This window comes from Hordeum vulgare, chromosome 7H (genome assembly GCF_904849725.1).
Source record: "Hordeum vulgare subsp. vulgare chromosome 7H, MorexV3_pseudomolecules_assembly, whole genome shotgun sequence".
Taxonomy (NCBI): Eukaryota; Viridiplantae; Streptophyta; class Magnoliopsida; order Poales; family Poaceae; genus Hordeum; species Hordeum vulgare.
This window is the reverse complement of record NC_058524.1, coordinates 233,885,515-233,903,159: the sequence shown is the minus strand read 5'-3', so window position 1 is coordinate 233,903,159 and position 17,645 is coordinate 233,885,515.

Here is a 17,645-nt window from a genome sequence, read left to right as displayed (position 1 = left end):
CCACAACGGAGATATATGAGTTGCTATTTAACCTCATCCAAGGACCTCCTCGGTCAAATCCGATTCAACTAAAGTTGGAGAAACAGTCACTTGCCAGTCATCTTTGAGCAAAGGGGGTTACTCGTAACGATGAAACCAGTCTCTCGTAAGCGTACGAGTAATGTCGGTCCAAGCCGCTTCAATCCAACAATACCGCGGAATCAAGAAAAGACTAAGGAGGGCAGCAAAACGCACATCACCGCCCACAAAAACTTTTGTGTTCTACTCGAGAAGACATCTACACATGAACCTAGCTCATGATGCCACTGTTGGGGAACGTCGCAAGGGAAACAAAAATTTTCCTACGCGCACGAAGACCTATCATGGTGATGTCCATCTACGAGAGGGGATGAGTGATCTACGTACCCTTGTAGATCGTACAGCAGAAGCGTTAGTGAACGCGGTTGATGTAGTGGAACGTCCTCACGTCCCTCGATCCGCCCCGCGAACAATCCCGCGATCAGTCCCACGATCTAGTACCGAACAGACGGCACCTCCGCGTTCAGCACACGTACAACTCGACGATGATCTCGGCCTTCTTGATCCAGCAAGAGAGACGGAGAGGTAGAAGAGTTCTCCGGCAGCGTGACGGCGCTCCGGAGGTTGGTGATGATCTTGTCTCAGCAGGGCTCCGCCCGAGCTCCGCAGAAACGCGATCTAGAGGAAAAACTATGGAGGTATGTGGTCGGGCAGCCGTGAGAAAGTCGTCTCAAATCAGCCCTAATACCTTAGTATATATAGGAGGGAGGGGGAGGGAAGAGGCAGCCTCAAACCCTCAAGGTTTGGCCGAAATTGGAGGTGGAGGAGTCCTACTCCAATCCTACTTGGAGTAGGATTCCACCTTCCCACTTGGAAACTCTTTCCACCTTGTGTTTTTTCCTTCTCAAACCTTATGGGCCTTAGTGGGAACTTATTCCAGCCCACTAGGGGCTAGTTTATCTCTTCCCATAGCCCATGAGACCCCTTGGGGCGTGACACCCCTCCCGATGGTCCCCGGCACCCCTCCCGGCACTCCCGGTACACTACCGATGAGCCCGAAACTTTTCCGGTAATGCACGAAAACCTTCCGGTAACCAAATGAGGTCATCCTATATATCAATCTTCGTTTCCGGACCATTCCGGAAACCCTCGTGACGTCCGTGATCTCATCCGGGACTCCGAACAACATTCGGTAACCAACCATATAACTCAAATACGCATAAAACAACGTCGAACCTTAAGTGTGCAGACCCTGCGGGTTCGAGAACTATGTAGACATGACCCGAGAGACTCCTCGGTCAATATCCAATAGCGGGACCTGGATGCCCATATTGGATCCCACATATTCTACGAAGATCTTATCGTTTGAACCTCAGTGCCAAGGATTCGTATAATCCCGTATGTCATTCCCTTTGTCCTTCGGTATGTTACTTGCCCGAGATTCGATCGTCAGTATCCGCATACCTATTTCAATCTCGTTTACCGGCAAGTCTCTTTACTCGTTCCGTAATACAAGATCCCGCAACTTACATTAAGTTACAATGCTTGCAAGGCTTGTGTGTGATGTTGTATTACCGAGTGGGCCCCGAGATACCTCTCCGTCACACGGAGTGACAAATCCCAGTCTTGATCCATACTAACTCAACGAACACCTTCGGAGATACCTGTAGAGCATCTTTATAGTCACCCAGTTACGTTGCAACGTTTGATACACACAAAGTATTCCTCCGGTGTTAGTAAGTTATATGATCTCATGGTCATAGGAATAAATACTTGACACGCAGAAAACAGTAGCAACAAAATGACACGATCAACATGCTACGTCTATTAGTTTGGGTCTAGTCCATCACGTGATTCTCCCAATGACGTGATCCCGTTATCAAGTGACAACACTTGCCTATGGCCAGGAAACCTTGACCATCTTTGATCAACAAGCTAGTCAACTAGAGGCTTACTAGGGACAGTGTTTTGTCTATGTATCCACACAAGTATTGTGTTTCCAATCAATACAATTATAGCATGGATAATAAACGATTATCATGAACTAAGAAATATAATAATAACTAATTTATTATTGCCTCTAGGGCATATTTCCAACAGTCTCCCACTTGCACTAGAGTCAATAATCTAGTTCACATCACCATGTGATTCCAACGAATCCAACACCCATATAGTTATGGTGTCTGATCACGTCTTGCTCGTGAGAGAGGTTTTAGTCAACGGTTCTGAAACTTTCAGATCCGTGCGTCCTTTACAAATCTTTATGTCATCTTATAGATGCTGCTACTACGTGCTATTCGGAAATGCTCCAAATATCTACTCTACTATACGAATCCGTTTCACTACTCATAGTTATTCGGATTAGTGTCAAAGCTTGCATCGACGTAACCTTTTACGACAAACTCTTTAACCACCTCCATAATCGAGAAAAATCCCTTAGTCCATTTGTTACTAAGGATAAATTTTGACCGCTGCTAGTGATTCAATCATGGATCACTCTCTGTACCTTTCAACATATTTTGAGTCAAGGCACATATCAGGTGCGGTACACAGCATGGCATACTTTAGATTCTACGGCTAAGGCATAGAAGATGACCTTCGTCTATTCTCTTTATTCTGCCGTGGTCGGGTTTTGAGTCTTACTCAAATTCACACCTTACAACGCAACCAAGAACTCCTTCTTTGCTGATCTATTTTGAACTCCTTCAAAAACTTGTCAAGGCATGCATCTTGTTGAAACTTCCATTAAGCGCTTTCGATCTATCTCCATAGATCTTTGATGCTCAACATTCAAGTAGCTCAATCCAGGTATTCCTTTGAAAACTCCTTTCAAACAACCTTGTATGCTTTACAGAAATTCTACATTACTTCTGATCCACAATATGTCAACCACATATACTTATCAGAAATTCTATAGTGCTCCCACTCACTTCTTTGGAAATACAAGTTTCTCATAAACCTTGTACACACCCAAAAACTTTGATCATCTCATCAAAGTGTATATTCCAACTCCGAGATGCTTGCACCAGTCCATTGAAGGATCACTGGAGCTTGCATACTTGCTAGTATCTTTAGGATCGACAAAACCTTCTTGTTGTATCACATACAATGTTTGCTCAAGGAAACCGTCGAGAAACAATGTTTTGACATCCTACGTGCAATATTTCATAAATAATGCATCAACAACTAACATAATTCTAACAGACCTTTAGCATCGCTACGAGTGAGAAAGTCTCATCATAGTCAACTGTTTGATCTTGTCGAAAACATCTTTGCGACAAGTCGAGCTTTTCTTAATAGTGACTTATCACCATCATCGTCTGTCTTCTTTTAAAGATCCATCTTTACTCAATAGTCTTATGACCATCAAGTAGTTCTTTTCAAAGTCTACACTTTGGTTTCATACATGGATCCTCTCTCGGATTTCATGGCTTCCAGCCATTTGTCGGAATCTGGGCCCACCATTGCTTTCTCCATAACTCGTAGGTTCACTGTTGCTCAACAACATGACCTCCAAGACAGGGTTACCGTACTACTCTGCAGCAGTACGCGACCTTGTCGACCTACGAGGTTTGTAGTAACTTGATTCGAAGCTCAATGATCACCATCATCAGCTTCCACTTCAATTGGTGTAGGCGCCACAGGAACAACTTCCTATGCCCTGCTACACACTGGTTGAAGTGATGGTTCAATAACCTCATCAAGTTCTACTACCCTCCCACTCAATTCTTTCGAGAGAAACCTTTCCTCGAGAAAGGATCCGTTTCTAGAAACAAACACTTTGCTTTTGGATCTGAGATAGGAGATGTACCCAACTGTTTTGGATATCCTATGAAGATGCATTTATCCGCTTTGGGTTCGAGCTTATCAGGCTGAAACTTTTTCACATAAGTGTCGAAGCCCCAAACTTTCAAGAAACGACAGTTTAGATTTCTCTAAACCTCAGTCTATACTGTGTCATCTCAACGGAAATACGCGGTGCCCTATTTAAAGTGAATGCGGTTGTCTCTAATGCATAACCCATAAACGATAATGGTAATTCGATAAGAGACATCACAGCATGCACCATACTAAATAGTGCGTGGCTATGACGTTCAGACACATCATCACACTATGATGTTCCAGGTGGCATGAACTGTGAAACAATTTCCACATTGTCTTAACTGTGTACCAAAAACTCGCAACTCAGATATTCATTTCTATGATCATATCGCGTAGCACCTCCCTGCGGTTGATCTGCTGGGGAGACGTGTTTCCCATCTCTTCTTCTCTACACCGTTTCCGACAAATGGCGAGATGGCCGGGCGACCCGCCGGTCCATGGGCAGGCTCCATCATGACCAATGAGCACATCGCCTACCTCCAGCGGATGCGGAAGCACCCATCCACAGAGCACGTCGAGGCGCATGCGCCTGGCGATGAGCGCGTGCCAAAGCCCCATGCCGGTGAGCGTGTCGTTTTCGTCACGCACTTCCTTGTCAGCTTCAAACTACTGGCGAGCCGCTTTCTCCGGTAGTTATACGGGCACGAGATGCACCATCTTGGGCCTAACTCCGTGCTATACTTCACATGCTTTGCCACCCTGTGCAAGGCGTACTTGGGCTTCTTGCCCTTTCCCTCTTTCTTCCGCTTCTTCCAGTTTCGCGCCCAGGCGCACGACAACATGTTGTACTCCTGCGGTGACGCGGTTGTGTATACGCGGCACAATGGGCCATTTACGAAGATGAAGTGGATCGAGTCATTCAAGAAATGGCAATGCACCTTCTTCTACGTCCGCGGCATCGTCCTAGGGTGGGACTGGGTTGACCTCCCACCATTTGTCAACTCGCCGCCGACAGGAGAACTAGAGCCTCAAAGTGCGCAACGACTAGCTCATGGTGATCGCGGGCTGGTTACACGAGCTTAAGGGTTTTCAGGGGCTGATGCCCCCTGATCTGGTGGCGGCCTTCATTTCCCGCCGAGTGCTGCCGCTGTAGGCACGGATGCACCAGATGTCTGACATGAGCAGCCGCAAAGACCCATGCCGGCTCTCAATGGCGGAACTGCCGCCGAGCCAGGTCGCCGCGAGGCTGAACACCATCACCAGCTTCTGGCTGGACGAGGAGGAGTGGAGGTTTGGCATGGAGCCGTTTCACCGTGGCAACCGTGAGCAGGCAGTGAGTTTTCGTCCAACTAATGCCATCCTTTCTCTTTATCTTTCTTTCGGTATCTCATGCGCGGCCTCGCCTTTCCTTGGCGTTTTGCTCGGCAGAACACGATGGATGGTCCGAACCCGAAGAACTTCGATCCGGTCTGTGCGGATTCCGACTCCGATGACTATGAGTCGAATGGTGGTGGCCCCGCGGGCACTTGAGTTGGTGGAGGAGGATGAGGAGGAGGAGGAGAAGGAGTCGGCCGACAGCGCGGCCGGAGGGGTGGGGTCGTCAAACAATTCCTTCCCCGACGGGTCCGTGAAGGATTGGACCGACGACGACAAAGACGATGATGTGCTGGTACTAGACGCACCGCCAGCTATGATGGGGCTGCCTCGGGTCCGCCGTCGGGGGAGGAGCGTGAAGCTTCTGGCTAGGGGTCGGCTGACTGCCAGCCAGCCGGCTTATTGCAAGAAGGTGGAGGAACGTCGTAGGGTCCGGTCGGTGGTGCTGTCGTCGCGCGCCTCTCTGCCGGTACGGAGGAGGGTTAGGCGGGGTGACCACGATATTGCCCTAGCTTTGGGGTAAGATTCCTTGGAGGCTCGTGACTCTTTCTTTTCTTACTTTCTCTGGCGCGTGGCATTGAGCTCGTTCTCTCTTGTGACAACGAGGTCAGGCGTCGGTCCTTGGGGCCGAGATTGTCCTGCCGCTTTCTGCGGAGCACACAGCGATTGCGTCCCTCGAGAGGGAGTGCACCATCCAGCTTCGTGCAGCCAAGGCAAATGACACGTCCGTTGCGTTGGCTGGCTCGACTGGCCCCTTGGCCGGGGCGACGAGCGGCACCACGATGTTGATGGCCCCTATGGCTCCTGCTGTGGGGGCCTCGCCATCGCGCATGGAGGTGCATCAAGAGCTGGCCCTGGAGGTGGAAGCGACGCCGTCTGTGGAGTCAGCGACCCAGGAGGCTGAGGAAGGAGCTACAGGCCGAATAGGCGGCCGTGGTGCAGTTGAAGGCGGAGCGGCTTGCCGGAGCGCTCCAGGATGAGACAGTAGCCAAGGAGGCTGCATTGCAGACGTCAGTCATTAGCGAGGAGGCAGCAGCGACTCTTCGGGCCGACATTCCTTGGCTCGGGGAGTACGTGCACCAGGCGGCGGCGCTCAAGGCGAAGGCGGAGCGAGAGGCGGTCGCGGAAATTGAGATTTTCCACGAGGTGGCCGACATATTCACTATTAAGTGTCGTTGTTCTTGTTTGTTGTGTCTCACCAGCTCTTCTTCTTATCATCTTTCTTCCGGTCAGCTCGCTTCCAAGAAGCACACATGCGGGTGGAGCGGAACGTGGAGGCCCATCGGAGGGAGCTGCGCCGGGAGGGTTGCGAGCCGGACACCAATGTCGGCTGGTTGATGGAGGAGGTGGACCACGCCTGCGAGACCCGGGTGGATTTCCTGTGGGTCCTCTATGATCGGCTTTAGACGGCCATCTTGAACGTCGTTACATCACTTTGGCCTCGCCGGGCGGCGGGGATTCTCGTCAGCCTGGTCGCGGGATGGCTTGAACATGTCGTGGAGCGCTTCGATGCGTGGAGGGCATCGTCGACATGGGGTGGTTCCTGGGTAGCGCTGACCTTTGTCCTCTCCTGGTACTCAGGTATTGACCTGCACCAGCTGACCACCATGCAAGCGGCATCGCAGGTGGATCTGACATAGTGTAACAAGGCCATCGGCATTCGTGCCAACGAGCTTGCCAGCTACGCGTCGCTGGACACGTACTACCTCGAGGTGGGTTAGGACGGCGCGCCCGTCGCAAAGGACGAGTTCAGCGTTTCTATTGCCGCTAGCGACGAGGAGCTTGCATCCTGCTCGGGGGATCCTGAAGACGATGATGAGGCTGGCGAGGCAACCGCCGGGGGTGCAGACGCATCTTCCCTACAAGGGACGGTGCCGCCTACTGGTGGCGTCGAGGAGGATCAAATGACGTCGTCGACTAGAGACGTCAAGATGCCGCCGACTGGCCGTGCCGAGATCAGCCGGCACGCGCCGCCGGACCCTGACGCTTAGATGAGCCCGATGGCCTCGCTGGCTGGGATGGGGAGGCGGCACTGTTGGTCGCCCGTGGCTTTTATCTTCCTACTTTTTCTTCCCCACAGTTTTGTTATGGAGAACTCCACCCACTCGAGGTGTAAATTTATTGTAATGCACAGCCTTGCTACGCTATCTTTTAATTTTGCACTGCAATTTTATTTCAACTGGGTTGCTGCTTGTCGATTCGTTCGGTACTTTTCCTTGCATTAGTCGTTTTCACATGTGCCCCGCTCCTTTGCATTTTTCCTATCAGCCAACCGGCTTGCATACTGTGGCCGAGCGAGGAGTGGGCTATCAAAGGCGGAGTGTTGGTACTTTTAGCTTTAGCAAGTTGGGTTTCTGAATGAACCGAGTAGCATGGACGGACCCAGCCGACCCCTTGTCGATATTTCCCAAGTGCTCCGCCCCTTTTCCTGTGCGCCCGCCAGGCGGACGGCAAGATTGGGGTCTATAGACGGCAAGGATTAGGCCGACGGGCAGAAGGTATGGTACTTTGCCGAGCCGGGGTGGGAGTTGGGTGTCCGGCAGTCCCCCAGCCCGTTGGGCCGATCCGGGGGCGGCCGGAAAAAGAAAATAATTGAACCATAGGTAGGATGGAAAAGGTAGTCCCCGAGTCCTGCTCTTGGGTGCCGGTTGTTCATTGATTTGCTTTAAAATAAGAAAGATAGATACATACACTTGTTTAACTATAAAACGGGCGTAGGAGTTCCGCGTTCCATGGTCGCTCCGTTTTGGAACCGGAGGCGTCCTTCTTGTTCTTTCTTGCCTTCTGCGAATCGATTAGATAGTAGGCGTTATTGCTCAGAGCTTTGATGATGATGAAGGGGCGCTCCCATGGGGCGGATAGCTTGTGCTGGTCGGCTGTTCGTTGGATCAGCCGTAGCACTAGATCGCCTTCTTGGAACGCTAATGGCTTGACCCTCCGGTTGTGGTAGTGGCACAGGCCCTGCTAGTAGATCGTTGTTCCGGAGGAGGTCGACGCCATCTTCTGTGGCTTCTTTGGCATTAGCCTCGGTGTATAGGCTGACCCGGTGGGAGACGAACTCTACATCGTCGGGGATGATTACCTTGGCCCCATACACAAGAAAGAATGGGGTGAAACCGGTCGACCGGTTGGGCGTGGTTCGCACACTCCACAGCACAACCGACACTTCCTCGACCGAGACCCCGGCCGAGCGCTCAAGCAGCTCGACCAGCCTGGGTTTTAGGCCAGCCAGGATGAGGCCGTTTGCCCATTCTATCTGGCCGTTTGACTGCTGGTGGGCCACGGATGGGACGTTGAGCCGGTTTCCCTACTCGCTATACTAACGGGTGAGTACGCCCTTGGCGAAGTTGGTGTCGTTGTCGAGGATGATGTTGTTAGGGAGGTCGTAGACGACGGTAATGTCCTTGATGAACGTGATGGCCTTCGGGCCGTCAAGCTTCTTGATTGGCCTGGACTCGATCCATTTTGTGAACTTGTGGACGACTGCGAGGAGATGCGTCACACCACCTTGGGAAATTTTGAACGGTCCCACCATGTCCAAGCCCCACAAGGTGATACGCAATGTGAGGGGGGTGGTTTGTAGGGCCGTTGTCGGCTGGTGGTTGCGCGCTTTGAAGAGTTGGGAGCTGTTGCACTTGTCGACCGGGCAGACAGCCAGCAGAACCCGTGGTGGAACACCTTGGCCACCAGGGAGCGTGAGGCAACATGATGTCCGCACTCGCCCTGGTGGATGTCAAGGAGCATCTCGTGGCCCTTGTCCGCATCGATGCAAAGCTGGAATACCCCACAAACATTGTCCTTGACGAGCCCGTTGTTGATGATGGTGTAGGCGGTGAAGGGCTTTTGGATTTGTCGGGCTTCGACTTTGTTGGCTAGCAGGGTGCCATTCTTGATGTTTTTGAGGAAAGGTTGTTCCCAGGACGGGGATGTGACCACCGTTAGCTTAGCCACCACTACTGGGTTTGTTGGGTGGGGGCGTTGGGCGGCTTGCCAGCTACCGCAACCCCAGTGTCGAGCAGGAGGGACACTGCAGGAGGGCCAGCAGACCCCGGGCCGGCTGGAGGAGTCGGCGGTCCGGCTGGAGCCACAACCGGGAGTGTGGTGGCAGTCCCCTAGTCGGTCGAGGCAGTTCCCGAGTCGGTGTCGGTAGCCTCGAGAATGGCGAAGCAGTCACCAGATTTGTCAGGATGAAGATGGACACACACTCTGGAGACGACGTGCAGGTGCTCCAAGGATACGCCGGCCGGGATGGGCTGTCGGGTGGAGCCGATTTTCGCTAGTGTATCAGTGGCCTTGTTGTCGGCTCGAAGGATGTCGTGGCAGTCGCAGCTCTCGAAATCGTCGGTCAACTGTTGGACCAGAAAACAGTAGCTGGCCATGTTTGCATGTGTGGCGTCCATTCGCTAGTAACTTGCTGCACCACCAGGTTGGAGTCGCCGGAGGAGAGGATGCGTCGGACGCTGATTTCCCTGTTCAACCGGAGGCCGTGGGTGAGCGCTTCGTACTCCAAAGTGGATTTGCAGGATGTATTGCAGCCGGTCCCCCTTGGGGAAGGAGAGAATGATGCCGGCTCCGAGGCCGGTGCGCATCTTGGAGGCGTCGAAGTGCATGCGCCAATGGGTGGAGTAGGGAGACGGTAGTAGGTACTCCGTTTCTGCCCTGTCGACGAGGAAGTCCGCCAGGGCTTGAGCCTTAACGGCGATGCGAGACTCTTAGGCAATGTGGTGGTTAGCCAGCTTGAGGGCCCACTTGGCAATTCGGCCGTCCGCGTCCCGGTTTCCCATATTCTCCCCAAGGGGAGCGGTGCTCACCACCGTAATCGAGTGCTCCTGGAAGTAGGGGTTGAGCTTCCGAGCTGCCAGGAACATGTTGTAGCACATCTTCTCGTAGTGCAGGTATTTTTGCTTGGACACAGACAACACCTTGCTCGCATAGTAGACGGTCGTTGGACTGGCTGGGCCTGGTACGGCTCCGAGCGCTTGACGGCCATGACGATGCTGACTATGCGGCTGGTCACCGCGATGTAGAGCAGCATTGGCTCTTTGTGTGCCGGTGCGGCCAGCACGGGCGCGGTGGTCAGTGCACGCTTTAGGTCGCGCAGGGCCTCATTCGCTTCATCGCTCCAAACAAAGCCGTCTACCTTATTCAGCAAGCGGTAGAGTGGGAACACCTTTTCTCCTAGCCGGTTAATGAAGTGGTTGAGCGAAGCGAGGCAGCCAATTGTCTTTTGGACACCAGCCAGGTTGGTCGGCCGGGCCATACCCTCGACGGCCCGAATCTTCTCCAGGATGGCCTCGATTCCTCGCTCGGAAACAAGGAAACGGAGGAGCTGGCCGGATGGGACGCTGAACACGCACTTTTCCGGGTTCACACGGATCTCGAACTCGCACAAGTTGGCGAACATCTCTTTGAGATTGTCCAGGAGGGTGAGGCATTCTTTGGTTTTGACCACAACATCGTCCAGGTAAACGTGTACATTCCAACCAAGATGCGTGTAGAGGCATCGCTGCATGGAGCGCTGGAACGTGGCGCTGGCATTTTTCAGCCCGAACTCCATCATGATATAGCATAACGCCTTGAAGGTTGTTATGAAAGTTGTATTCATCGGTCGGCTGGATTGAACTTGATCTAGTGATAGCCCGAATAGGAATCCAAGAAGGACAATAGCTCTCAGTCAGTCGTCGATTCGATCACTTGATTAATACGGCGCAGAGCGAATGGATCCTTGGGGCATGCCTTGTTTAAGCTTGTGTAGTCGATACACATGCGCCAAGTATTATTCTTCTTCTGCACCAGGATTGGTTTCACCAACTAGTTTGGGTGGAAGACTTCCATGATGAAGCCGGCTGCTAGCAGCCGAGTGATTTCTTCACCAACGTTCTTCCGCTTCTCCTCGGAAAAGGAGAAGCGGCATATCGGTTGCTTGAGCAGCTCCTCGTTCTGTCGGGCCTGTAGGAAGTGCTCGGCAAACTTTCCCGGGACTCTTGGCATGTCCTTCGGGGTCCATGCAAAGATATCCCGATTCTCATGGAGGAAGTCGACGAGCTCGCTTTCCTATTTGTCACTTAGGTCGCCCCCACCATGACGTACTTGCCAGTGGGGTCAGCTGGGTCCAGGGGGACCCTCTTGTCGGCGGCCGGCTCAAGCTGGGCCTTCGCAGTTGGCTGCTACAGCTTGGGCTCGGTCAGGGCCACCATCTCGCGGGCGAGAGCCACGGGCTGGTCGATCTGTTGTCGTTCCTCAGCGGTGATGAGGGACTCGGCCAGCTTGGAGCCGGCGAGAGCGCACTCGAACTATTTCCTGTAGTTGCCGGCAATGGTGATGATTCCATGCACACCCGATAGCTTCATCTTTAGTAAGGGGTAGTGCGGGACCACCATGAACTTGGCCAGGGTCGATCGGCCCAAGATGGCTTGGTAGGAGCTCGAGAGGTTGACGACCTCGAACCAGATCGGCTCGCGGCGGAAATTATTTGGTGAGCCGAACAACACGTCCAACCAGACCTTGCAGATTGGGGATCAAGAGTGGTCAGTGATGATGCCGTGGAACACTCTCCGGGTTGGCTGGACCTCAGATTCCAGAATGCCGAGCTTCTCCATTGTGTCGCGGTAGAGGATGTTGATGATGCTACTACCATCGACGAGCACCCACGTAAACCGGCAAGTGCTACGTCGGGAAATGAAGGTGGGGTCGAGAACCAACACGTAGCCGCCAGGTGTCGGCATCACAGTAAGTGATCCATGCAGCCCCAATTGATCGGCTTGTCCGACGAGTGCATGTACTGGGGGACCGACGGGACCGTGGTGTTGACCTCCAGCGCAAGCTTGCGCTGGCTATGCTTGTCGTCGTCCTCAGTGGTGAAGATGACGTAGGTCGCGTCCTGCTTGGGGTAGTCGTCGCGGGCACAACCGGCTCCCAACGCGGGAGCTGGCAGCGGCGACAGCTATGGCGCAGATGGTAGAGCGTCCCCCGTGCAATCTTAGTGAACCAGTTGCACTGGTGGGTTGTTTGTGTTGCTGGCTTGCCATGCAGTGGAATTTGAACGGCACATTGAGCATGGCGTGGAAGGTGTACTTGGCTTGCCAAGGTTGTTTGCCTTCATTGGTGCGCTGGCGTCGGCTAGATCCTTGGCCGTCGGCCATCCGGCCGTCCTCGACGGCCGCGACTTGCCAGGCGTCCGGCTGGTTGGCTTTGCGCTTGCCCTATCCAGCTGGGATTTTCTGACTACAGGGACGGCAGCCGGCTTGTCCACGGTTGGCTTGGCGGCCGTGTCGACGAGTACCGGGAGCTTCATTGAAGACTCGGCCACATCATACTCATCAACCACGGCCATCAGTTTCGCCAGGGTCGACGGCTCCCGGCGCATGAGCTTGCTCTGGAGGAGGGTGTCGTCTCGGCAGCCGTCGATGAAGTATTGGATGCCCTTGGACCTCATGGACGCCCTTGCGGGAGTTGCGGAGTTCGGTCTACCGCATGATGTAGTCGCGGAGTAGCTCGGTCTGGACCTGTACGCACAGGGCGAGTTGTTGTGGCCGACCGGGGCGCTTGTACATGATGGTGCAGTTGCGCACGAACACCTCCTAGAAATCCAGCCAGCCAGCCGGCAGGCTGTTGATCCAGGTTCGGGCCGAGCCGAGCAACACGAGGTGCCCGTAGCATAATGCTACACATTTTTTGCTGCTCGCGATGCCAACAGCGGTGGTGTAGTCCGTGAACCAACCCTCGGGCTTGGTTGAGCCGTTGTACTTGGAGGTGTCGCGCGCCAAGGTGAAGCCCTTGGGGAACAGCTCCTTTAGAATGCGAGGCTCAAAACACGGCGGGCCAGCAGTGCTCTCTTCCTCGGTGGCTCGGGATTTTGCGAGGTGCTCCAAGCGAAAACGAGTGTCTTGGTCGTCCAGCTGACGTGTGCCGACGAGCCCAGACACTATTCGACGAGGAGGCGGCGACGCAACCATGTGGTCGCGTGATAACCCACAAGTATAGGGGATCGCAAGAGTTTCCGAGGGTAGAGTATTCAACCCAAATTTATTGATTCAACTCAAGGGGAAGTGAAAGAATATTCTCAAGTATTAGCAGTTGAGTTGTCAATTCAACCACACCTAAAAGATTTAGTGTCTGCAGCAAAGTATCAGTAGCACAGTAGTATGATAGGAGCAGTAGCAACAGTAACCAGTAGCAGCAAAGTAACAGCAGTAGCAACAGAGTAACAGCAGCAGCAGTGACAGTAGTAGCGGCAAAGTAACGTAGCAAGGACCAGTAGTAAAAGACTCGTAGGCATTGGATCGGCGATGGATGATTATGCCGGATGTGATTCATCATGTAACAGCTATAACACGGAGAGATATGTAACTAGCTCCCGTTCGTCAATCTAATGTAGGCATGTATTTCGTATGTAGTCATACGTGCGTAGGGAAAAGAACTTGCATGACCTCTATTGTCCATCCCTCCTGTGCCAGCGGGGTCCTAATGGAAACTACGGGATATTAAGGTTCTCCTTTTAATAAAGAACCAGACGAACGCATTAACACTTGGTGAATACATGAACTCCTCATACTATGGTCATCTCCGGGAGTGGTTCCGGCTATTGTCACTCCGGGGTTGCCGGGTCATAACACGTAGTAGGTGACCACAACTTGCAAGATAGGATCTAAAACACACATATATTGGCGACAACATAATAGGTTCAGATCTGAAATTATGGCACTCAGGACCTAGTGACAAGCATTAAGCATGGCAAAGTAGTAGCAACATCAATCTCAGAACATAGTGGATACTAGGGACCAATCCCCGTCAAAACTAACTCGATTACATCATAGATCTCTTCCAACTCATCACCGTCCAGCAAGCCTACAATGAGATTACTCACGAACGGTGAAGAGCATCATGGAATTGGCGAGGGAGGAAGGTTGATGATGACGATGGTGACGATTTCCCCTCTCCGGAGCCCAGAACGGACTCCAGATCTGCCCTCCATATGAAGAACACGAGGTGGTGGCGCCTCCGTATCGTAAAACGCGATGAATCCTTCTCTCTGATTTTTTTTCCAGGCGAAATGGAATATATAGAGCTGAGATTGGAGGCGGTGGAGCCTTGTGGGCCCCACAAGCCTGCCAGGCACGGCCAGGGTGGGTGGCCCCGCCTGGTGGGCTTGTGGCCCACTGGCTCACCTCCTCTGGTGGATCGTCGTGCAGGTATTTTTCATTAATTCCCGAAAAATTCTCCGTAAATTTTCAGGTCATTCTGAGAACTTCTATTTCTGCACAAAAACAACACCATGGCAATTCTGCTGAAAACAGGGTTAGTCCGGGTTAGTTCCATTCAAATCATGCAAATTAGAGTCCAAAACTAGGGCAAAAGAGTTGGGAAAAGTAGATACGACGGAGACATATCAACTCCCCCAACCTTAAAGCCTTGCTTGTCCTCAAGCAATTCAGTTGACAAAATGAAAGACACAGAAGAAAAACTTTGACGAACTCTGTTTGATCTTGTTGTTGCAACTATGTCTAACTCATAACCAGAATTTTAGCAAGATCACAAGCAAACCACATAAGCAAATGACATCTAGGTCTCATGGTAAACTCATATCAATGGCATAATCAACTAGCGAGCAAATAATAATAAGCCTCAAATGTCAACACTTCAATCAAAACAACAAGAAGCAGTACGAATAGGTGGTATCTCGCTAGCTCTTTCTGAGACCGCAAAACATAAATGCAGAGCACCTTCAAGGACCAAGGGCTGACTAAGCATTGTAATTCATGGCAAAGAAGATCCTGTCACAGTCATACTCAACACAGCTAAAAGCAAAGCATAAAAACGACAGAGGTGCTCTCTAATTGGTGCTTTTATAAGAAGAGGATGACTCAACAGGAACATAAATAGACAGGCCCTTCGCAGAGGGAAGCATTGATTTGCAAAGGTGCGAGAGCTCAAGCTTTGGAAATAGAGATAATAATTTTGGGTGGCATGCTTTTATTGTGAACGCAATTACTAAGAGTTCTCAACATCTTCCACGCTACACATGCTATAGGCGGTTCCCAAACAGAAAAGTAAAGTTTTTACTCCCCCACCACCAATCAATCACACTCCACGGCTAGCCAAATCCTCGGGTACCGTCCATACCAACATCAATCCTGGGGGAGTTTTGTTTGCAATTATCTTTTCGATTTGAGCATGGAATTGGGAATTCCAATTACCGGCCCCTTTCTTGTGAATGATGGTGAATAAACACATATCAAGGATAACACGCCTAGCATGGAAGATACTGATATCCCCGTGTCACCACATGAGCGGTTCGGGCACGCAAAACAGATTATTTCTTGAAGGTTTAGAGAGTGGCACATGCAAACTTACTTGGAACGGCAAGTAGATTCCGGCAAATAGGTAGGTGTGGTGGACTCATATGGAACAACTTTGGTTTTATGGGAGTGGATGCACAAGTAGTATTCCCGCTTAGTACAAGTGAAGGCTAGCAAAACACTGGGAAGCGACCAACTAGAGAGCGACAACAGTCATCAAAATGCATTGAGATTAACTAACATTGAGTGCAAGCATGAGTAGGACATAAATCACCATGAACATGAATATCATACAGGCTATGTTGATTTTTTTTCAACTACATGCGTGAACATGTGCCAAGTCAAGCCACTTGAATCATTCAAAGGAGGATACCATGCTATCACACTACATCATAGTCATCTCAACATTCATGTGGGCATCCAAGACAAACCATTATAAAATCCTAGCTAAGTAAGCATGGCATCAACAACTATGATCTCTAAGTTGTCATTGCAAACATGTTTCTCTCACAACAAAGCTAAATAAGGCATGATGAGCTAGTCATATTTACAAAAACAAAATAGATGGAGTTCATACCAGCTTTTCCAGGGTCAGTCACTTCATCATATGTCGTCATTATTTCCTTTCACTTGCACGACCGAATGATGTGAACAATAAAAAGAGTGCTCGTGCATTGGACTATGCTGGAATCTGCAGGCAGACACAAAGGAGAAGACAAAGTAATATGGCTCTTTAACAGCTAAACAGGTATGCATGCGAGAACCACTAAACATTGTAACCATGGTCTTCTACCTTGACCCAAAGAAAAAGAAAACTATTTACACGGGAAAGCTCCCAAGAAGCAAAAGAAGAAAAAGAAAATCTTTTTGGGTTTTCTCAAACTAGACCGACACACGAAAAGAAAACGAGAAACAGAAAATAAACTAGCATGGATGATACAGTGGGAAAGTGTGAACACCGACGAACAAAGTGAAAGAATAAGCAAGAATGTAAAGTTGGTGAGGAACACGTATTCCCCAAAGCTTAGGCTTTTGTCCTAAGTTGGTCTATTCCCAAGGAGGGAAATAACCAGCTCGAGGGTACTCCGTAGTGGACTGAGGATGCCAGTGCTGTGTGAGCTCCTCTGGCTCCCACTGATAAACTGGCATGTGGTACGCAACTGGTGGCTCGGGCATGGGCACCTGTGGTTGGGCCAAGCTCCAATATGCGTAGATGTCCGAGGGCATAATAATGTACCTGCCTGCATGAAGCTTGAACAAAGAAGGAGCAGGAAAAGTAATAATCTCACGAGTACCCTAACTAAATACCAGGTTATAAATCATCCTTCTATTTATGTCTCTATCAATAAAGGCATGGCGAACCATGCTATCATAATCTAGATATCTCTCAGGAAGAAGAATCTCTTCTTCCTCCTCTAGTCTAATAGGTATCTCAAAGTGTCTAGCAAGACGAGTAGCATAGATACCTCCATAGACAATGACCTTAGAACGGTTCGTGTTCAATCGTTGAGCTACTATAGTGCCCAAGCTATAAGTTTTATCATTATAAAGGGCTTCGCACAAGACCGCAAGATCTGGGGAACTAAGTGACCTAGCTTTCCCACGGCCAATCAAACGTTTTCCCAAAAAAAGTGAGAAGTACCGAAGCATGGGAAATGTATGCTAGCAGCTCTAGCGCAAGACACTCCTCTCTCCTCTCCTACAACAATTGTATCGATGAAAGCTTCCAAGTCCCTTGGACGAGGTTCATGAATATCCCCAATGTAAGGTAATTTGCAGACATTGCTAAAATCCTGGAGTGACATGCGCTGGGAGATATCATAAAGTTTAAACTCAACCATAGGAGGATTCTTCCTCAGATAGAAGTTAAATCTTTGTACGAAGTTATTAGTGAGCAGGAGGTATTGCAGAAACTTATCTTCAACGAAGGCGATAAGGCCTGCGTTTTCCACCAAGTGATAAAAGTCCTCATAAAGTCCAGCGGCGCGTAAGAACATGTAGCTTGGCCACTCACATACTCGACCTTCTGCGACTCGAGGGACCATATACTTGGGCTTCTTCTCACTTCCATCATCCTTGGGGTCACATCTTGAAGAGCCTCTTAAGAACCTCCTCGTCTTTTCCCTTTTCTAT